The 23,166-nt window shown below is 49.2% G+C and overlaps 1 protein-coding gene across 4 annotated transcripts in view; it reads left to right on the forward strand.

The window, feature by feature from the left end:
- GNG12 (G protein subunit gamma 12) overlaps nt 1–23,166 on the forward strand; it is a 180,202-nt gene that overhangs the window by 135,394 nt on the left and 21,642 nt on the right. Inside the window, exon 1 of one of the 4 annotated variants that reach the window (XM_045291884.1) lies at nt 16,059–16,084. The exons of the other annotated variants lie outside the window; for them this stretch is intronic. The gene's annotated coding sequence lies outside the window, so the exon portion shown is untranslated. Of the gene's footprint in view, nt 1–16,058; nt 16,085–23,166 lie in introns of those variants that run through there. 4 annotated transcript variants of the gene reach the window in all.

The following is a 23,166-nucleotide window of genomic DNA, read 5'->3' on the forward strand; positions in this document are numbered from 1 at the left end:
CGTGCACTGTGTGGCTGGCTGTGCACTGTGTGGCTGGGAGCCCATGCACTGTGTGGGTGGCCGTGCACTGTGTAGCTGGGAGCCCGTGGACTGTGTGGCTGGCTGTGCACTGTGTGGCTGGGATCCTGTGCACTGTGTGGCTGGCTGTGCACTGTGTCGCTGGGAGCCCGTGGACTGTGTGCCTGGGATCCTGTGCACTGTGTGGCTGGCCGTGCACTGTGTGGCTGGGAGCCCGTGCACTGTGTGGCTGGGAGCCCGTGCACTGTGTGGCTTGCTGTGCACTGTGTGGCTGGGAGCCCGTGCACTGTGTGGCTGGCTGTGCACTGTGTGGCTGGGAGCCCGTGGACTGTGTGCCTGGGATCCTGTGTACTGTGTGGCTGGGAGCCCGTGCACTGTGTGGCTGGCCGTGCACTGTGTGGCTGGGAGCCCGTGCACTGTGTGGCTGGCTGTGCACTATGTGGCTGGGAGCCTGTGCAGTTGCAAGTGGTGCTGCTTTTGCTTTTCCTTCCCACACCTGCCACACATGCTGGTTAGCTCACCCTGCATTGCCCTTGGCAATGACGAAGCACTTAAAATCACCTAGACCTGGGACCAAATGGAGGCCCCCCCACCCCCCACGCTGGCATACAAGTGGGCACAACTTCCAGGAGGGCAGCTGTTACCACCAGGCCACTTCTGAGAAGTCCTGGCTCCTCCTGAGGGGAACTTACTCCTCGCGCTGGCCCTGGGGCCCTGCCCAGTGGACACGACCCGTGGCCCTGGGAGGCCAGGCCGGGAAGAGCCTGGTCTGAGTGTGAGGAACCACGTGCAGAGCTCTCCCCCGTCCAGAGGGGGCTCTTAGGAGTCGTGAGATTTCCTTTTCTCGCGCACCCAATGGGCTCAGTCATCTCATTGCAGAGTGAGGTTCAGGTGGGACGAGAGGAGTGAAATCTCTAAAATGTCAAAGACATGGAAATGGCAGTGCACCTGAGCCAGGAGACACACCCCTCAGCACCCGAGCTGATTCTGCTTGAGGTGCAGGATTGGCTCTTTCTGTTTGGGCTTGCAAGCCAAGCCTCTCTCTGGCAGGGTTCAAAGCCTTTTGTGTCTTAGAAATCCCCTCCTTTGAGATGAAGAAGGCTGAGTATGTTGTCTCTTTTCTCCAGATATCCAGGTTCCACATGAAGCCAGGGGACAGTGGCGCCCCATGTAGGGCAGGAGCAGTCTTCTGAGTTCATGGTCTAGGGACTGTATTAGAGCTTTACTTTTGAGCACCCGGTTTGCAGAGGGCTGTGGATGACCGTGGAAGCCCCAGATCCATTTATAGAGCCCCCTCGTGGATTAACCTTCCATTGAATTCCTTCAGACCATTAACTCAGATGAGAACAATCTTGCCCTTGGGGAAAGTGAATTACCTCACCTCTCTCCAGCCAATACAAGGAGAGGCAGTCTCTCTTAGGGGCTTGCCTGTGTGTGTCCCTGATGGAGGTGACCATACTAGGGAGAATGCAGGGCCTTAAGTAATCATCAGTCATGCCCTATCAGTTGTGTTCTGACTGGCTTGGTCAGAAGGCACTGAACTAATCTTGTAAGCACTTCTATCTAACTTAATGTACATGTCCCAGTCATAATCCTGTTCCTGAGCCTGAAGTCCCCCCGGTAACTGATGTATTCATCTGCCACCAATCAAGACTGTGTGAGTTTCCTGCCTTAAATTTAACTAGCCTCTGACTCAATCCTCAGATCCCATTTTGGCCTTGTGACAATAATCTTCCCTCATCTGGATGGTGTATCTTTACCTTTGTCTTGTCTCGTCTGATTCAACACTTAAGCAATGTTCTCCTTCACCCCTGTTTGAGATTGGGGTCTGTATCTGAAAGAGTACTAACGGTTAAAGTATACGGTTTTGATGAGGGGCCGAGGTCTTCAGTGGTAGAATTCTCACCCTCCACAAAGACCCAGGTTCAATACCTGGCCAATGCACTTCATGCACAGCCACCACGCATCCATCAGTGGTCACTGGCCTGTCACTCTGATGTGGAACCGGTTTCATGAGAGCTTCCAGCTAAGATCTACCAGGAAGAGAAGCCCAGTCACTTTCTCCCAAGCTCATCCAGTTGAAGACCCTGTGGCTCCCCGTAGTCCCTGTGGGAAAGCCTGTGGATCTGGGGACACGCAGACCCAGCAGCATCGCTTTGTATCCTTCACAGAGCCACCACGAGTTAGGAATCGACTGGACAGCAGCTTCCAACAACCCCCTTTTGATACGCGTAGCCCCTTCATTTGAGGCCAACCCTGACTGTAATGAGCTTTTCGTTTCCGCGTACAGGAGGCCGTTTCTCACAGCCCCTTCCTGTAGGGTCTTCTTGTTAGGTGCCATCGAGCGGACCCAGACACATCAAGTCCCACGAACACAAGGGAGCAAAGCACCGCCCCATCCCAGGCATCCTCAACGTTGCTGCTGGGTTGAGCCAGGGTTGCAGCCGTTTGTCAGCCTATCTGACCAGGGCGAGGGTCTTGGATAGCTGTGAACTTTCTCCTCTGTGACTGTGTTTCTGTCATTCGGTGCTAGTCCTTCGAGATAAGGCTCATTTTAGGGATAGGTATAGGCTTAATGTTCAACAGAATACCTGAGCTCATTTCCTGCAGCTCAGAAATATGTTACACCCAACTGCGTTTCTCCTCCACCCGGTTTCCTCATTCACTGAAAATCAGTGTTAAGTGTGCACCACTTATCCATATGTTAATTGAGTGTTTGTTGAGTGCCACTGGGTGGAAGGCAGTAGGCTAGTACTGAAACCATTTTTGCTTTTCATTAGCTTAAGCCAAGTGGGGGTAGGGAATACAGGGGGTCTGGGGAGCACAAACAGATAACACCATTTCAAAGCAAAAGGCTGATAAGGGCCAGACTGTGTTTTAGACTCTCCAGGGAAGAAGAATGTGCGCATCTCCACCCACTGGGATATCTAGACACATCTCTGATCATAACATCCCCTGCTGAAAAGGTTCACCTCACTGCCTTCAGGTTGATCCCAAACCCAGAGAAATCACACGGGACAGAGTGGAGCCGCTCCTGAGAGCTTCTGGGACAGTAAGGCTTTTATAGACACAGACAGCCTCATCTTTAGCACAAGGAGCAGCTGATGGGTTTAAACCTCTGGCCTGAGAACATTCTACACCCAGCAGAAGATGGGTGCCGAGACACATGGAGATCTGCAAAGGATGCCAGACCTACAATTTAGTAGGGAGATAAGGACTCAGAGATCAGAGCTGACAGAGAGAGAGAGAGAGAGAGCCTTCCCCTGGAGCTGGCTCCCTGAATTTGGACTTAACAGTGAGAGAAAATAAAGTTCTGTTTGTCCAAAAATATAAATCAATAACTAAACATTAGCAGCCCACCACTTAAGTCACTGCGCCACCGCACTCCTTCAGAAATGCTCACTTCAATTGCCTGCAGCAGACAAGGCAAACTCCTGAGCCTGGCCGCCAGCCTTTTGTCTCCAATGTACTCCCCCTCTACCGGGCAGTTCTGTTCAGGGAGAACTTAACTACCTGCCCTGCCTGAGCCAGCCCTTCCACGTCCGCTGCCCTTCCCGCCCACATCCCTCCAAAGCTGGCTGTGCCGCCGCCTCCTGGATGCCTGCCCGGATTTTCCCTAGCCAAAGGAGTCTCTGCTCCTCCTTTGAACTCTCCCAGGACTTTCATGCATTCTCACACGATGCTTTTTTTTTTCTACTTAAAATTTATTTGAGGATGTGTCTCTTTCCTCTGGGCCAGATCAAAACCTTTTGAGAAGAGGGATTAGGACTTGTTTTTCTGTTGATAGCAGACCCTGATGAAGGGATGGGAAGAGAAGGAGGGGAGGGGAGCTTCTGCCTGCGAGATCAGCAGAGAGAAACTGGTGGTCGAGGTGACCCGAAGTGACCCTGGAAGCAGGGGGTGCTGGCAAAGGGTAGGGCTTTCTGAGGGAAAAATCGCAGGAGCAAGCCCCAGAGGTACGGAATCTCAAAGGGACATTTGAGGCGCTACGGGCAGGACAGTTGTTGACTCAACTTGTCTGGGTTGTGGGGCTCTTAGAGAATCTGATGAAGGTGGGACACCATCTCCCTAGAAAGTGCACACACCTACCACCATTCACAGGGGTCACCTCTACTCCTGAGGGGCTGAGCAGCCGCAAAGTAGAACTCATAATGGCCCGAAGTCTGGAACAGTAGGCCGCAGCTCATGTTCTAAGGGGATTCTTGGCCCCAGAATGCATGCATATGGTTTAGCAGTCCACTGGGAGGGTGGCGTGGGGACTTTTTGTTTTGTTTCTAACTTTTTATTGCAATGTGAGTCCCACTCAGAAAAGTACCCAAATGGTGTGGACCGTGATTTTCCACAAATTAACCTCACAGCATGTTCAAGGCCCAAGTCCCCGTGTGCTCCCTTTGCCACCTTCCCTGTCAAAGGTAACCACTCCGCCGACTGCTGACAGCCTAAGTTTGTTCTACCTGATTGATATAGAATAGAAACGCAGCCATAAGGTATGGACTCGTTTGCACACCTCCGTCCGGGTGGCTTCTTGGGTTCAGCATTATGTCCACGAGGTGTCGGCCTTGCTGTTGTTTGTATTTAAACCGTGCTCATTGTCGTTTGACATTAACAGTTAAAACCACTCCGATTCTTGCGCGTTTAGTCCTTTGTCCAGGCAGTTTCTTTCCATTTGGGAATTGTTCAGAACGGCGCAGCCAGGAGTCTCGTGTCCTCTTTTGGTGAGCCGTGCACACCTCGGATGAGATCTGCACTTCAGGAGGGCCTGGCTGCCATGTCTGCTCACTGCCAGCGAGCCCATTGGTGACTCATAGCAACTTCCCGAGACGGTAACTGTTGACGGGAGTGGAAGGCCCAGTCTTTCTGCCACGGAGCTGCTGGTGCCTTTGAACTGCCAGCCATGCCGATCTAGGCCCAGCACGTAACCATTACGTGACCAGGGCTCCCCGTGGTATCCACAGCCGGGTGGCAATGTGCTGTCCTACTACAGGATCTGCAGACTCTAGGGAAACTGGGGAAGGCTGAGCCAGTGGTCTCGAAGGATCCTCCTTCCCAGTCACCCAGGACAGGCTTGCTTGGTCCTGTTTAATTAGCTTTGCCACTCTCTGGGCTTACTGGTCGAGGGCTAGCAGGCTCACAAGTTGGAAGCCTGCAGGACAGTGCTAGGAGAAGCAAGGAAATCACAGTGCTCGCCATGGGCTCCCGCTACGGAGAGAATTGTGCCCCCATCCGCCCCCAACCCCCCCCCCCCCAATAGATGGTGAAGCCCTTGACATGTGTCCGTGTGACCTTGTTGGATGTTATCAGTCAGTCTAAGCTTATACTGGAGTAGAATGGATGCAAATCCAGCACGACTGGTGCCTAGTACAAGAGGAAAGAGACAGACAGAAGGCAGCCATGTGCTGCAGCTGCAAGCCAAGAAATGACTAGGGTCACCAAAACCAGAGAGACAAGAAAGGGTCACTCTCTGGAGGCTTTGGAGAGAACTCGGCCCAGCTGACGCCCTGAATTCAGACTGCTGCTCTTAGCTGTCATGGCGTCCGTCTCCAACTCAGGTGACCCCGTGCGACACACCCCACGTCTGTCTGGGTGCAGAAATTAATCATTCATTTCTGCTTATGAAGGCTTATGAACCACATACATTTCACGTGCAAATTTAGGTGATTAATAAGATTTCTGTAGAGTATTTGAAAAAATATAAGTCCTTTTGCCTGATGAGACTCCTATTTCGTAGCAGGTCATTGGATGCAATCCTTACTGTTTAGTGCATGTGCACGTTGAGTAAGTTCATGTGCTTCTTGAATGGAGGGAAGTATGATGGGGGCTTCAAAAAGCTTGTGGAAAAGTGGAGTTGGATGATGACTTTATGCACACACTTTCTGGAGCCCCCTCATTATTTTTCCCTTTCTTAATTATAACCTATGTGTGATAAGCTTTGTATCAGCTTGATTTTGCCAGGATTCTCCATAGCTTTATGCCTAGTAATTCCCTAGGATGTGATCGAACAGAGTGTCATCACTTTCATAATAGAATCTGTTATGAAAAGTCATCACTTGTAAGAAGATAAGAGAAGGAAGCAACACCCTTACTCGGGTCACAGCCCAGATCCAATCAGTGTAAAGGAAGTTTTCTCAGGGAGGTGACCTGCTTCAAATAAGTGGGTGCTATGGAAAAGCTTGGGTGTTTTTTGCTTTATCTGGATCCTGCATCTGGCTCATTGACCTCTGATTCTTTGGACTTGAGTCAATGCCTCCCATATTGCCTGACAATAATGGGAGTCATCAGCAGCCTACCATTTGACCTTGAACTCATTTGCCTCTACAACCCCAAATCTGTGTTGTCTTTCTAGTGATCTTGGGGTTCATCAGCCCCTGAAGCTAATGGTGCGGTGGTTAAAGTGCTTGGTTGATACGTCGACTATTAGTGGTTGAACCCACCAGCTGCTCCTTGGGAGAAAAATAAGACAGTCTGCCTTAGAAACTCTATGAGTCAGTCACCTTGATGGCACTTATTGCATAAGTGGAGTCCCTGAGTGGTGCAAATGACCAACACCTTGACTGCCAGCCCCAAACCTTGGAGATTTGGGTTCAGCCAGAGGCGTCTTGGAAGATTCTACCCTGGCACATCCAAATCTACTTTAAGGCAATCAGGTTTTGTTTTTGTTGTTCAAAGACTTTTATTATGTTATAGGTGAAAGATTACACAGCAAAATAAGTTCCCAATTAGCAATTTTTAAAAATCATTTTACTGGAGGCTCATACAACTCTTATCACAATCCATACATACATCAATTGTGTAAAGCACATTTGTATATTCATTGCCCTCCCGATTAGCAATTTTATACACATTTTTCCCATGCCATCTGTTACAATTTTCACACTGTGTCAGTCTTCTTATTTCCATTCTGTTTGTCGCATTTCCATTTATCGTTTCCCTTCCCATCTCATCTTTGCTTTTGAGTAAACATTGACTATTTGCTTTCATATAGTTTTTTGTTTCTGGGTAAGACTTTATTTTTATAAGCCCTGGTGTTATTTTGGCCAAAAGGTGACTTGTAGAAATATCTTCCAGTCCACGTTCAAAGGTTATCTTAGGGCAATAGTAATCTCTGTTGGTGCACTACTCAGCCTTTTTCAGGAATTTGAGTTTTGTTCTACATTTTTCTTGAGTTCTCTCTAGGACCCTCTACTGTGTCCCAGGTCAGATAGTGGTTGATAGGGGCGGCTGGTTCTTCTGATCTCAGTCAGAGAAAGCTGTGTTCTTTGAGGCTGTATGTCCTGTGGATTAATTTCTTTGGGAGCCTTGTGGTCTCTGTGAGCTGTGTTAACAGGAATTAGTTTGTTTTAATATAGATGGTATATGAGAAAGCTCTTAGTACATTTTTATCTTTTGTGGCATATTTTTCTTAGTGGGCTTGCGCATCAGAAACCAGAATGTCAGCTTTGATGTTAAATAAGGAGGAAGTGACAACATGTGACATCCGTGTGTGTTACCCTAGGATTCCAGTAGGGATGCTTGTCATTTTTAAGTCCCTCCAGCCAATGAAAGTGCAACTGTGAAGAAAACAAAAGCCACCCACTTGAGGGATGTTGTTTTAGCAGTACCAGATAACTGAGATGATAAGATCCAGTGGAACAAACAAACAAACAAAACCACGCCCACTGTTGCCAAGTCAATTCCACACATAGTGACCCTGTCTCTCTGGAAGCAGGTTGATACATGTTTCTCTAGCAGAGCAGCTGATGGATTCCAATGGACATCTCAGTCAGCATTGAAGTTATTAACCCCTGTGCTGAGAGGGCCCTCACCAATCCGAGAGCAGAGCCTACCCTCCCTCCCACAGGAGAGGGGATGGGCTAGTTCTGGAAATGGGCACGACACCCCAGAAGTTGCATTTACAAGTCACGTTTAGAGAAGTTTATCATGCTTCCTAGTTGATATTTAATTTGAAGCAGAGCTAGACAGTTTGTCCCTCTGACTTAACCTCTTCATCCCGTCGGTAATACATAGAGAAAATCTTATCCGTCAGGGCCCCTTTACAATATAGCCTCACCCCCAGTTATTTCAGAAATGCAGTCCAATATTGGGTCGGACCCTTGTCACCACTCAACTAAAGGACTGTCCCAGTTACCCCTGGCATCATTCATTGGCATTTCAGATATTTATTGCATTCCTGCTCTGGGCCCCACCCCAAGATAAACTGTCACTTCTGTTTCCAGTATGACGAAGGAAGACTAGCTGCAGCTGTCTCTGTTTGCCATGCATGTGTCTTACTCTCCTGGATCCAACATGTGCTTATTCTCTGTGCTTTGTACATTGAGGATGTACAAAAGGGATGTGATAGCATCGTTGGACCCGAGAAGTCCAACATCAGGCCGACGATGGGGCTTACAGAGCCTCTCTGATGCCTGAGGACGGTTTCGTTGTTTGTGCGGCATATAAGGACCCGTTTGCAATGCAGCCCTTTGCGAGTCATGGTCTGTCTGCTTGCACGCTCGTCAGCAGCAGCAGCAGCAGCGGAATATTTGAAATAGCCTCACCCAGAAAGGCTGGGCCTGCAAGGAGCTGCAGACATTCTTCCTCTGGGCTTGCAGGCAGGAATCCTACCACATTCCATTCTGTGATCCCATTTGGTGACATTCTTGAGTGGAAGTGAAACAATATACTCTTACTTGTTCAAGCAAATTGTTTGTAGTAAAATTCTGCGTATTTCAAATTGGTGTCCTTTTTCCTCCTGTTTGAAGCGATACTCTCTTAAGCGTTTTATCTGACGCAACCCATTTTCTGAGAATTATCTCATTTAAAGACAAATGTTAATGAATTTTTATTAGTTAATTTGACATTTCTTGGAATTTGAGATCACTTCTTAAGTAGAAATATTCCCCCCGAAAGTTTTGTAGAATTCAGTGAATTAAAGGAAATGCACTTTGGGGGTGCCAGATCATTGTACGGAGGTTGCTGATGAGCTTTAGACATTAGATGACTTGGTTTGGTTTCCTGATCCATATTTTCCATGATGTAACATTTTTTTAAATAAATAAGTAGTTATTCAACAAGTTTGCGTTTAGAGGGAAAATTCAACACACTTTTAACAGGGAAATGTGTTAGAACTAAGCGGGAGATTTGGTTGCAGGGGGTGACACACGTGCATGTCTGCTGACCATCAGTGGTGCAAACCCACCAGCTGCTTCTTGAGAGAAAGAAATTCAATTTTCCAGCCTCAGAAACCTGGTGATACGGTTCTTCCCTGCCCTACAGGGTCACTATGATTTGGAATCAACTCCATGGCTGTGGGTTTTTTGTTTGGTTTGGTTTGGTTTGGGGGGGGAGGGGGGGTCCAGTTAGAACCACAGGAAATTGGGAAATTCTTGTCTTCAGTCTTTTCCCTCTGAAAATATATAAACTCTGACTACTGTGGGGCTTACCACAGGGAAGGTCACTGCGGAAGGTTCACGCCAGGAACTTACTGGTCACGCCAGGAACTTCATAGACTTTGCTTCTCTTCGAAGCAGTTACCAAGTCCAGACAGGCTTGAAGGCAAATGAAAGCATGCCCCTTGCCTTGCCAGAGAGGTTGAGAGAAGAACTAGAGATCATGAAACCAGTGTGCAGGGTTTTTTTATCTGCATGGATGATGTGTATCTGGATTGTCCTGGTGGCCCATTTTCACAGCGGTGTGATTCCAGGTGATGTTGCTTGCTGGCGGCTGACACGCAGTGACAGTGACACAGGTGCAGAGCACTGTTGTTGTGGGCATACGGCCCCGGTCATGGCTGCCTTCATCCTCTGCGGGCTGCCTGGAAAGACCAGTCCTCTCACGACGTAAAGGTGTTAGGTCGTGATTTAGAGAAGGAAATGATAACAATAACAACAATAGAAACAAAACGCCAAGCCCAGTGCTGTGTAGTAGTGACCCTATGGGACAGTCAGAACCTGCCCCACAGGTTTTCCATGAGTGTAATCCTGCAGGAAGCTGCTGCCACATCTGTCTTCCCCAGAGCAGCTGGTGTGTCCCAACCATCGGCCTTTTGTTTAGCAGCCAGACAAGGACTTATCCATTGAGCCACCAGGGCCCTAGAGAAAGAAATAATCCAAAAAACTATCTAGGACAGTGGTTCTCAACCTGTGGGTCGCAACCACTTTGGGGGTCAAACGACCCTTTCACAGGGGTCACCCTGTGAAGTAGCAACAAAAATAATTGTATGGTTGGGGGGTCACCACCACATGAGGACCTGTATGAAAGGGTTGCGGCATCAGGAAGGTTGAGAACCACTGATACAGGATTTCTGAAGCTATCCATTTTTATAGGCACAGACAGTCTCCTGTTTCTCCCATGGAACAGCTGCTGGGTTTGAACTGCTGACCTTGAGGTTAGCCAGTCCAATGCTTCCCTGACACCACCACCACAGTGTCGTTGAGGTCGTCATCGTTAAATGCCATCAAGTCTGTTCCAACCTATGGACACACACACCCCCTCAGTACAGCAGAATGCCCGCCTGCTCTCCCCTCACCTTTACTGTGAAGGTTGGGCCCATTGTTGTAGTCGCTGTATCAGTCAATCTTGTTGACGGTCTTCTTTCCCTGCCTCTCCACTCTACCAAGCACGGTGTCTTCCCCAGGGGGTGCTCACTCCTGATAGCGTGTTTAAAGTACTTGAGGCGCAGTCTCACCACCATTGCCTCGAAGAAGCATTCTAGCTGTCCTTCTTCCAAGACAGATGCGTGTGTTCTTTTGACAGTCCGTGGTGCTTTCAGTGTTCTTCACCAGCACCGTCATGCAAATGCACCTGTTCTTAGGTCCTCTTGTCCAATGCCCAACTTTCACATGTGCATGAGGCGATTGAATATACCGGGGTTGAGGATGGCAAGGCTTCATTTCAACTGCCTTGGGTACGTTGTCATGAGAGACCGGTCCCTGGCGCAGGATGTTAAGCCCAGCACAGAGGGGAAGGCCCTCCAGGATGTGGATTGACACCGTGGTCACAACAGTGGCTCAAACATCACAACTGTGGGGACGGCGCGGGTCTGGGGAGTATTTTGATTTGTTGTACCTAAGGTTGTATGTGTCAGTCCAATTACATAGTAGGAAGGATTGGTATGGTCAAGTGCTATCAAGTTGGTCCCGACTCATCGTGTGACCGTATGTAGAACATCTTCACAATGACTGCTGTGTTGCAGCAACTGTGCTAATCCATCTCCTTGAGGGTCTGTCTCTTTTTTGACTGGCCTTCAACTTTACCAGGGACTGGTCCCTCCTGGTGGCACATCCTAATGACGTTTCTGAGACCACAGAACTATACTTTTAAGTGTTCTATTCATGGATAAGAAGCCTAAGTATATATACAAGCAGATGAGAATAATGAACCCCTAGGTACTTGTCACCTCGCCTCAACAAGCAGCAACGAAACTCCTGGCTGAGCTAGCGTCATCTGTTTTTCTGCCCACTCTTCAATCTTCTAACGGGAACCCTGGTGGTGTAGTGGTTACACGTTGGCCTGCTAACTGCAAGGTCAGCAGTTCAAAACCACCAGCCCCTCCTCAGCAGAAAGACGGGGCTTTCCATCCCCTAAAGAGTTGCAGTCTTCAAATGTACAAATGTGCTGGACACGATGGATGTACGGATTGTGATACGTGTTGTACGAGCCCCCAATAAAATGATATAAAAAAAAAGAGTTGCGGTCTTGGAAACTCGCAGGGGCAGTTCAACCCTGTCCTGCAAAGATCTCTATGAGTCAGCATAGACCTGACGGCAGTGAGCTTGTTTTTAGTTTCTATAGAGCTTCGTATTTTCTAGCTTTTATCACAATAGAGGAGTTGTGCCTGTTCTTGAACTTCGTATAAATTGGATTATATAGTTTGTGCTCGTCGTAACTCTGGCCTCTCTTGCTCAGTGTGATGCTGAAATTCATCTGTGTCATGTGCGCCGATACTTACGTTTTTTTCCTGACCGAAGACTTTAGCTGGGGCTTCTGCACTCCCCACCCCCCTCTTTGTGATCCCTGCCTCCCTCAGGCCTTTCCCCAGCCCCCAGCTACCCTCCTGAGCCCTCAGTCCACGCCCTCTGGCATCTTCATTCTCTTTCTCTTGTTGATCCAAGTTCCTCCTCAACTTTCAGAAATGCCTAAATGATGGCTCTGAAAGCAACCCCCCTGCCTCCAGGAGGTGTCATTCAACTGCTTGCCTTCCCTGCCCACCTGCATCTCTGCGGAATCTCCTGTATCCACTGCGTACCTGCCCCAGTTCATCGTTTTCTCCGCAGCCCCCAATAGCACACGTAGCCGCTGAGTGTGGTACTCCCTCACACTCTGGACCCTCCCTCCAAGGCCCAGCAGCTTCCCCTCACTGATCCCAGTGAGGCTTGCTTGCTAGTCACTTCCTTTGCCCCCATAGAGTGACTACCCACCATGCCTCTTACTTTTGTGAGTAACAATTACCGAGGTATTTTTAAAATTTATTTTATTACATATGGTTAAGAGGGCAGAATCTGGAGCCAGGCAGCCAAGGAAATGCTGGCTCCTCCCTGTACTGTTGGTGTGGCCTGGGCCATTTGTTCCCTTCTAAGCATCTCCCTCCATCAGTTTTCGCATTCCTAAACTGCAAAAAGCAATCGGAACAACCTCGCTGCCTTGTTTTAAGGATTAGTAAGTCAGGTCTGGAAAGGCCTTAGAAAAGTGCTTGGCAAGTTTGCTGGTTATATATTCACTCCTGTGATCATAAAAATAAAAGTTACAGTCACTCGTAGAAAACAGTATGAAAAATCTCCTGAAGTTCCCACTGCCTGCCATAGATAGAGTCTGAGTAGAGCCCTCCCATATGTTATATTATGGTTCTGACTAATTAGATCTGCACATCAGGAACTTGGCCTTTCTTCCCTAACATCCTCTTTCTTCCTCCAACTTTCATGATGGCGATGCCCAACTTTAGGAGTGCTTGGTTGATGGAAACAGTTAACTCATCTGCTCACCGAAAGGTTGGAGGTTAGAGCCCACCCAGGGGTGTCAGGGGAGAAGGGCCTTTTATCAACCGTTGAAAGCCTGATGGAATCCTGCAGTTCCACTCTGACGTACCCTGGGTCTGTGAGTTGGAAATTAACTTGGGGGCAGTTGGGTTTCGTCCTCCCTCCCCCAGCAGTCCCTTCCCTGAAAGCAGCCCTTCTTGTCCCTGTCCATCTGAAGAAGGCCATTTCTCTTCCTCTGATGTCCAGTGCTCAGTAGCCCCTCTCTCTCCATCCAGCCCCAAGAATGAAGTCTTGTTCGTTCTGAGCAAGAGAGGTGTTCATCTCTCTTGCATCCGCCCTGTCCTCTGCACTCTAGTCTTGGTGCTCCTTGAATCACGTGCTCTTACCGCCTGGAACTAGTGACGACCAGAGCAGGTGGAATGGCGTGGTTGCTTAGTGCCGGGCACTTTTCTCTTTCATTGCATAGGTCAATCCTGTGAGGCCGATACTTTTGTTCTCCAGTTTTAGAGAGAGAACCTGGGCACCCAGCGAGGGTAAGTGATGTGTCCAACATCGTATAGCACTAAGGTATGCAGCCTGGATTGGGACACAGTTCTGTCTTCCCCCAAGCGTGGGCCCTCTGTTACACTGCCTGCCCCGAGGCCTTTCATAGGAGCCCTGGTGGCAGAAATGGTTCAGGTTGGCTCTTCAGACCCACTCAGGCTCCACAGCAGAAAGAACTGGTGACCCGCTTTCTTCAAAGGCACTAAAAACTAGGCCAAGAAACCCCTGTGAGGCAGCTGGGCTCTGTCACAAGGGGGTGTCGTCGGGCAGAATCAGCGTGAGGGCAGCTCATGGCCCAGACCTTCCATTGAGACGGTCCGACTGCCTCCCACCTCCCTCTCCCCGTGCATCAAGTTGCTGTGCTATTTTTCCACCAGTGCACCCTGATGCCTGCCACATCACAGGAATCCTTGACGGCTCCCATTTTCACACCATCAAGTTCAGTTCTGCTCACCTCTGCCACCTTTCCCAAACTCTCCCCAGCCCCTCACCCCCACCAATCCAGCTCCTGCCCTTCAAGACTGGAATCCATACACATTTCTGACCTCAAGGCCTTCCAAAACACCCCTCCTCTAAGTTCTTGGGATCCTAAGGCTTGTGTTTGGCTTCTTTTCTTGGCCTGTTTGGAGGCCTGGTAGTCCAGTGGATGACACGGTGAGCTGCTAATTGCAAGGTCCGCAGTTGGAATCCACAGTAAAAAGATGAGACTGTCCCTTCCTGTATCGACTTGCAGCCTTGGAGACCATAGGGAGCAATTCTACTATGTGAGCCGGAATTGTGTGTGGGTGTGTGGGTGTCGGTCCATTTATATTCTTTACATATCTATGTTCAGGACTTAATCCAGCTTGTTGGAACCATAAGGCCCTTAACGACCAGCCGGGTGTCCCCTACCCTGGGTGGGTGACGCCGAGCCCAGCGGTGAGGGCGGTCACTGTACATACTCATGGGCCTCCTCAGCCTTGTTCCTCCAGGAAGCCATCCCTCCTGCGCTGTCAGCCGGCTCACACCGGTCACAGCAGGACAATGACTGCCCGGTTGCCTCTTAATCCAAAAAGAGTATTTGCCCACTGCCTCAATTCCTCCATGAAATGCCCAGGGTTTGCGTTTCTGTATATGGACTGGTTTTGAATGCCTTCCAGGCGAGGGAGTGGGCTCCTACCTTTTCAGCAATGCTAAGGAGCATTTTTCAATATGGGTCTAATGGTAGGTCTTTAAGATCCAAATTCTAAATTACGTTTTCTCCTGCTACTTGGTCAGCCCCACCTGGACTGCAGGTAGAGGGGCATCACCATGCGTAGAAATCGACTTGACAGAACCAGCAAGAGCCACTCTGTGGGGCCCCTGGGTGGCACCTCAGAAGAAAAGCTTGGTGGTTCACGTCTAGAAAATTAAACACTGAAAACGGCACAGAGCTCCGTTCTACTCGGACCGTCCGGAGTCTCCCCAGTCAGAATTGACCTGAGGGCAAACTGGTAGCTGCTTTGCAGACACCATGCAGGGTAAGGGGCTCACTGCCCACAGCCTGCAGCTCAGCTTAGCAGGGGAGGCCTAGAGGGTGGAAGGGAGGCCCTTCCTTCAGGAAGCCTGCTGGGAGGACTCATGGTTACCACGTAGGCAGGGGGGAGGGTACAGTTTTCCAGGTGAACTATCAAATGGGCCCCTGGACCAGTGTCGCATAGGTAAGAGGGAGAGCTTCAAGCCAGAGCTTCTGCAGTGTTCTGCCTCCCTCCAGCCACGCGTTGGTCTTTCTCCCCCCTTTGCCTGGGACTGTTCCTCAAAAGTCTGTGGCTTTGTGTCCTCAGCTCTTAGCTGGTTAGTGTTCTAGGCGTGTGCCATTGAGTTACTATCAGGCTGTTGATGCCACGCAGCAACCCATCAGGTAGAGTGGAATTGCCCCAGAAACCTGCCGTTGTTATAGACTGCCACCCCTTTCTCCCGGGGAGCGGCTAGTCAGTTATTCAGTTAACATCCTACACTTAACCACTGCACCACCTGAGATGCCTTCATTAGCTCAGACCTAGGCTAAGGCGGGAGTATGGAGCAAGCTCAGTTTAAACAGAGTTTGACAGCAGGATTAACCTCCATTGAAAAGTTGTTCATGCAAAAGTCACCTCCTTCCAGAACCCTAGCTGTTAAGGTTAGTGAGCCCAGACTCCCAGGGAGAGTCAGAGAAGCACAAATTTCCTGTTTCCTCACCTTCCTCAGAGCTTCTGATTGCGGAGGTCTGGGCTGAGGTCGGATCATTTGCATTTCTAACAAGCTCCCAGGTGGTGTTGTTCTTGCCGCTAGCGCCTAGAGGCCACACTCAAACCTCCAGCTGGAGGACTTCCTGGCTGGAGCCGCCCCCACGCGAGGACCCTTCCCTCCACCGATGCCCAGCACCTCGCAGCTACAGAGGCACATGATCTTGAGAGGCTCTTACGTTTGGGAATCATTCTCTCACTTCATAGATCACTGTTTTCCCACCCAAACAGTAAACCTTTGGGCCCGTTTTCTGTCTCCTGCTTCTCTGCTCATTCCCACTTCTCTCCAGCCTCGGGATGCAATCCATCTGCAGGAGCTGCGGGAGGGAGGTAAGGTGGTGTGGCCTAGTGCTTAGGGGCACCAGCATTGAATTCAGCCCTGGTTAGCATAGTTAAGCACTCTGTGTTTCAAACCAACCCAGAGAAATTCCAGAGGGGGGACACCTGGGGGATCTGCTTCCTAGAGAGAACAGCCCAGAAGGCGCTGTGAAGCACAGTTCTGCACGGCAGCAGGTGAAGTGGCCAGGAGTGTGGATCGACTTGACAACATGGTTTTGTGTTTCTCCGAGACTAACGGTTCATGACTCTCGACTTGGTTGCTGGGATATGCATCATTGGTCAGTATGCTTTTTGGTAAACAGGACACAGAACAATGCCTGTCACATGCAACCAGCAGCTGTGGAGTTGATTCTAACTCACGGCGGGCGACCCCCTGTGCATCAGTGTAGAACTGGGCTGGCTCCATGGGATTTCCAGTGGCTGATTATTTGAAAGGAGATTGCCTGGTCTTTCTTCCGAGTTACCTCTGGGTTGGATTCGAACCAACAACCTTTTTGTTAGCAACCCATCATGTGAATCATTGGCTCCACCTGGAGACTCCGCATTTAACAAGTGCCCATAGGGTTTGGTTTGGTTTGGTTTTTTTAAAGACAGATCTGTCTGCACGTAGAAGGGGAAACCAAAGCTGGCAGCAGCGATTGCTGCTCGGACCCTGAAGAGGAAGGAGGGCTAGTGCTGGTGGTCTCCTTTCTGAGTGTCTGAATGTCTGGCTCTCTGCACACTTCCTCTTAAACTTTAAAAGCTTGTGAATGAGATCAAAAACGATTTCTTTCAGGGCTACTGTGGAGAGCCAACATCAAGCAACTTTACAGAAAGCCCTGAGCACGGCCCTCTGGCGCCGCAAAAGCACGTTGTAAATGTTAGCTTTGGGGTTTAATGGTTAAGAGTGGTTCGATTCACCCATTCGTGTGGAAGGCGTTCATTCCTGGACCCTGGCACAGGGATCTAGTTCTCCCAAGCCAGATAAGAGCAACTCATGGATAGCCTCGCTACACCAAGGAGAGAGTAAGACTTGTTTTTAAACACCGTCTCTGTGTTTGTTGACTGTCAACATCTGCTGCTATGCCTGACTGGCTCCACAGCTCAGCCCCCCACAGAAGGCACCAGCCTTGCACCTCTGTGGGTCACCCCCTGGCCTACCTTCTCAGGATGGAAACCTGTCTGGGGCACCTGGTAAGGGTGAAAAGGCAGTGAGGCTCCTTGGATCTGGGTCCCACACAAGCAACCCTCCCACGCCAGTGGTGAAAGTTCGCAAGGCCAGGCCAGCAGTTGGCCCTACTTGCCTGAATGGCGCCCCAGGGCCTTTACCTGGTTTCACACTCGGGGCTGCGCAGGCGAACCTCGCAGGTGGGTAACCTTTCGCTTGGAACAGGCCGTCTTTTCTGAGATCCCTGTGGGAAGGAGCAGCAGTGTTTCCTGTTTCTAAGAAAACAAACACGGGGCACACAAACAGCCCAGAGTGATCGTTCGCACTGGCTGGGGGAGTGGTTGTTGCTACATCGTGGCTTGTCTTCATTTAACCTTGGGTATCTGAGGCCCCATTCTCTGCCCGGTGTGGCGTTTGTCAAGATAGGGAGAAGATGGCCTGGGAGAACTCACCCGCCTGGTTAAGGGCACGGCTTTGGAAGTAGAGATCTGAATTCAAATCCCGTTTCCACTGCTTAACTAAGCAAACGATCTTACACAAATAATTTGACTTTCCTGAACCGAGTCGTGTCTCCATGTTGTTACTGATGTTGTCCTTAGCTGCCACCCAGTCAGTCCCCAGCATCTGGTGGCCCCGTGCACTGTGGGATTGTCCTCTTGTGACCCACAGGTTTTCCTTGGTGGATTTTCAGAAGTTAGACCATCAGGCCTTTCTTCTTTTAGCCTCAGTCGGTGTTATAAATCTGAGCACTTATGGTTGTAGAGAATAATAAACGAGGGACCATCTGTCTAAAATACTTGGCAGAGTGCGGACACATAATTCGTGGAGGGGTTGCCTTTGAGACCCTCCAGCTCACTGCCACCCCATGTGTGTCCGACCACAACTGTGCTCTGCAGGGTTGTCGTGACTGGTTTGTCTTTTCCAAAGTAGACCATCTGACTTTCCTTCCAAGTTGCTTTCAGGTAGGCTTGAACCTCCCAACGTTTCAGTTAGTGCCTCATCTGTTTGCACCACCCAAGGCAGTGGTCCTCAACCTGTGGGTTGCAACCCCTTTGGGCATCGAACTACCCTTTCACAGTGGTCGCCCAATTCATAACAGTAGCAAAATTACAGTAAGGAAGTAGCAACAAAAGTAAATTTATGGTTGGGAGGTCACTGCAACATGAGGAACTGTATTAAAGGGTTGCGGCATTAGGAAGGTTGGGAACCACTGACCCAAGGACTCCCCTTGGGCCATGGTATCATTGTGTTGTGTGCCAAAAGGTTGATTCTGCCTCATAGCAACCCTATATGACAGGCATAGAACTTGATGGCACTTGGTTCATCCCATTGAGTGGCCATGATTTTTATGAAATATCTATGTGACAATAGAAAACTTGAAATGTGGCTCTTATTTTTCCAGACAGTACTCTATCTAAGGAATTAGAGAAGCCTAAAGCAAAGAAGGAACCCTGGTGACTCTGTTGGGTAAATATTGTGCCGTTAGCTGCAAGGTTTGAAATTCAAACCCACCAGCTGCTCCCAGGGAGGAAAATGAGGCCGTCTGCTCCCATAAATATGTACAGCCTCAGAAACCCTGTGTAGGGCCGCTGGGAGTCAGGACACTCGATGGCCAGTTTGTGCACAGGATGCCTCCGTGCCTAGGATAGCAATGATGTCACTCATCCAAAAAGACATTTGGAAGGTTGGAGACAGATGGCAGTGTCACATTGGGTTTTACATCTGTTTGAGAGCTATGGACCCTTTGAGTGTCAATTTGAATGAGACATCCAGATTAAAGTGAAGAGTCAGGGACGTGAGGGTCAAGATGTTGGGCAGGTGCTTACTAAGTCACATACATTATCATTGCATCCTGATAACAGTCTTGTGCAGTAGGTACTATTAGAACCTCAGATGAGGGAACTGAGGCTCAGACAAATGCTGTAGGCTAGATAATGAATTATAAATCAGGAAATCAAATTTATCTGACTGTTGAAGTACTTATTCACTCAGTTGCACCAGAAGTGCAGGGCTGGCTGCTCTGTAGCGAAGGACAAACATTGAAAAGGACAAGAACTTGACAGTCTGTCACTGTAGCCAGCAAGAAGGCACTGGCCAGAAAGAAGTGGTTGGTAAGAAAACAAACTTTTTGTAGCAGAGAAATTGTTAGATGATAAGAGCAATATCAAACCAAAAGCTTAGTCCTGTGATTGTTCGGTGCCAGTGAGTCCGTTCCAGCGCACGGTGACCTCGAGTACAACAGAACAAAACGTACAGCAGAACCCCGTCCTGAGGCCACCCTCGGAGCCCTTGCTGTGTTTGACCTCACTGTGGCAGCCACTGAGGATCATGGGGGATCTTCTGCCTTTTCACTGACCTTGTGCTTCACCAAGCATGTTGTCCTTTTCCAGGGACTGCCCTCCACCCCCTCCTGATGACACATCCCAAGTACTTGAGCTGAAGTATCTTCATCCTCATTTCTAAAGAGCAGTCTGCCTGTGCGTCTCCCAAGACAGACTTGTTTTTTCCTCTGACCGTCCAGTGGGATATGCAGCATTCTTCGTCAGCAATACACAAGCCACAGCAGTATAGCAAACTGACAAGTGGTGCTTAACCCTGCAGGTTAAGGTGCTTAGAATTCTGCCAGAAACATTAAGTACAGGTAGAAAGTGGTCTTTTTTTAATAGACGTGCTCTCCTTTGGGGCAGAAAATAGCATATGCAGGCACTACGAATCAAGAGTCCGAGGGGCAATAACCATTGTCTGCCTTCCACAAATGACTTATGAGGGGCACCAAAAAAACCCCAATTGCTCTGGGTGGAGTAGAGCTTTCGTAGTACACATTTTCCCGCTAGGCAAGCTCCCAGCAACACGCTCTGAGTTAGTGCACCCAGTAGCATCACCTGGGAAGGTTCTCTCTGTTCATAGTAAATTTTCTCATAAAAGCAAATTTGCTCAAACCTCGTTTTTTGTGCCAATTTCAGAGAACAGGGTGCAGCTGTGAAATTTTGTTTACTGCTCAGGGAAAACGCTGCAGAAACTGTTGTGATGTTGAACACCGTTTATAAAGACAGCGCTATGGGAAAAACTCAAGTGAACGAGCGTTTTTCTCATTTCAAAAGGGGGGGGGATGTCTATTGATGAAAAACCTCCTTCCTGAACAGACAAAAATGTCAACTCCTAGTGCATTTGGAGTTTGTTCCACCAGGTCACACTGTTCATCAAGCTTTCTACCTAGAGGTTCTGAAAAGATTGCATAAAAGCCTGATATGTGGCAGATGACAGACTGGTTTTGCCACCAGGACAATGCACCTGCTCACACACCCATCTTAGTGCACCAGATTTTGGCAAAAACAGCATGCCTCTCTTGCTCCATGCACCGGGCCTTCATTCCATCAACTTCTTTTTGTTTCCAAGAATGAAGAGGGACATGAAAAGACAGTGATTTGACGATGTAGAAGAGGTGAAGAAAAAAACAAGGGAGGTGCTGTCAGCCATCCAAACCGATGCATCTAAAAAAATATTTCTGAGAATGGAATAGCAAATTTGACAAATGTATTAAGTGTAATGGACAGTACTTTGAAGGTGCTAAGGTTGGTTTGTAAAAAAAAAAATTTAAATATATAGCTTTGAAAAAAAATTCCGGGTTTTTTTGGGGTACCCCCTCGTATATCAGAATCACGTGGAAGAGGATTCTTACAGATTCTTAGCCTCTGCCCCACGCCTAGGGAAGCAGGGTTTTGTTTGTTTTCTCTTCACAGTGCTCCCAGTGATCTAGATGAATGGTGAGGTGAGGAACCCGTTGCTCAGGATCAGCAGCTCCGCCCCCTCCTCCTCAGGATTTATTACCCAGGTTGGCTCATCCTCGCAGCTCCCTGCCAGCTTCTCTGGGGCACTGGAGGAGGATGGGATCATCCTGTGTCTTTAGCAATAGCCTTCCCTGGAATCTAGGGCAGGTGTTCTTTACACAGAAAACAGCCAACTCTCCATTCCTTAGGTCTTCTCCCAAGGCCACTAGGCACCACACTTCCTAGCATCATTGCCATGGGGACCATCATGAGTGAGCATTAGGCCCTGATGGCCGGCTGGCCCTGCCACCTTCTGTTGTCCAGTGCTTCAAGCAAGAACACTTGTTCCTGCTTTCTCCCAACTCCTTCCTGGATTCCTTGCTGTTGGAGGCAGGCCATTTCTGTTGTTGTTGTTAGGTGCCCTAACAACAGAACCACAGCAGAAGGAAACACTGCCTGGTCCTGCGTCATCCTCACAATGGCTCCTGTGCTTGAGCCCATCCGTGCAGCCGCTGGGTCCATCCATCTCGCTGAGGGCCTTCCCTTTTCAACCTCCCCTTCTCCCGGGCATGTTGTCCTCCGGGTTGGGATTCAGAGCAGGACCTGGGGAGTCAGGTGGCCCTGAGTGGGACAGTGTTCCAGCTCTGCTACATCAGTCTGTGTGATCTTGGGCAAGACTTTTTTACAACTTCTCTGATCTTTGTAAAACAGTTGATAAAAATGCATTGGGGTTGTTAAGAGCATTAAAGGAAATGGTGTGTGCAGTTACCTCCACAGCCCCATACCAAGTACTCAGTCAATGGCGGCCTTTCCCCAAATGGACGGTGATAGGTTTTTATCAGGATAAAAGCACAGCTTGGTTTCTTTATTTTTAACCATTTTATGGAGAATTAAGTGAAGGTTTACCAAGCAGATCATAGTTGTACATTCAACCATGCAGACACATGCTAATTCAACCCACCCATTGCAACCCCCTCAACGTACCAGCGCTTATTGCTTATTCTGCTTCCTCCCTCTGTTTCCTGTTTCCGCTCCTCCTTCTTAGTCCTCTGAACTTTGTCCTTGGGTACATGGTGCCCTTTCTATCTTAATTGCTTGGTTCCTCTAACAGGGGTGAGCTCATTCCCAGACCTGAATGGTGATGACAAAGGGCCATCATCTTGGGGGTTCCCACCAGCTGACTAGTAAGCCTCCTGTCTTTTATGATTTTGAGTGCCATTCCACATTTTTCTCCCATTCTATCCAGGACCCTCTACTGTGATCCTTGTCAGAACAGTGGTGGCCGCAGCCCAGTACCATCTAGTTCTTTGGCTCTAGAGGTGATTGTGGAAACTCGTGTCCATGTGGTCCTTTAGACATTGGACGAATTGTTTTCCATCTGTCCTTCAGGTTCCAACTCTCTTCTTAACTCCAGGTGGGGAGAGACCAACCAATAAGTGGCTGATCACGGGCTTTTAAAACCCCGGCTGCTACTCGCCAAAATAGTGTGTCCAACATCCTTGTGAGCTACGTGAAGCCAATTGGATGTGGTCCTGAGACCCCAAGCTCCTCTTTCCTCCAGGTGAAAACACACTCTGTAGCTAGCTCTCTGACGGCTTTCCTTCCTTCCTTCCCACTGATGCTGAGAAGTGCAGCAAGGACTCCAAGAAGATCCCAGTCACTGCCCCTCCGCATCCCCAGCCACTTTCATGTCTTTCCTCTCACTCTCCTCCCCGTCCCCCGGGAAGCCACCAGCTTATTCTTACCGCTCTCTGCTCACAAGACAGCACGAGTGGGGAGCAACACTCGCAGCTGGTCACGGGCTCAGCCTCCCCCTCCTCATAGCCTGGGTGCTTTGCTTCAGGTGGTTGGGGGAGCGGGGAGGGGAGGAAGGAGAATTTTATTTCTCAACTGCTCCACCTTGAAATCTTGGGTTTTAGTGTGAGACAGATCATAGTAATAGAAAACTTAGACATGGTCACCGGCATCTGTAAGTTCACAAGCAGCATGTTCACAATTGTGTATCAGCTCACATTCAATCAGCAAACAGTTTAAGTGCTCCTGACGACATTTGCAAAATGTGGATTAATTCAGGGAGTTGAGTGCTCGCCTCATCCTTAGAGGAGTCTCTGGGTAGTGCAAATGCTAAACTTGCTGCCCTACTAACTAAAAGGTTCAAG

Source organism: Echinops telfairi, unplaced genomic scaffold (assembly GCF_000313985.2).
Source record: "Echinops telfairi isolate 266 unplaced genomic scaffold, ASM31398v2 ScPeMD7_443;HRSCAF=831, whole genome shotgun sequence".
NCBI classification, from domain to species: domain Eukaryota; kingdom Metazoa; phylum Chordata; class Mammalia; order Afrosoricida; family Tenrecidae; genus Echinops; species Echinops telfairi.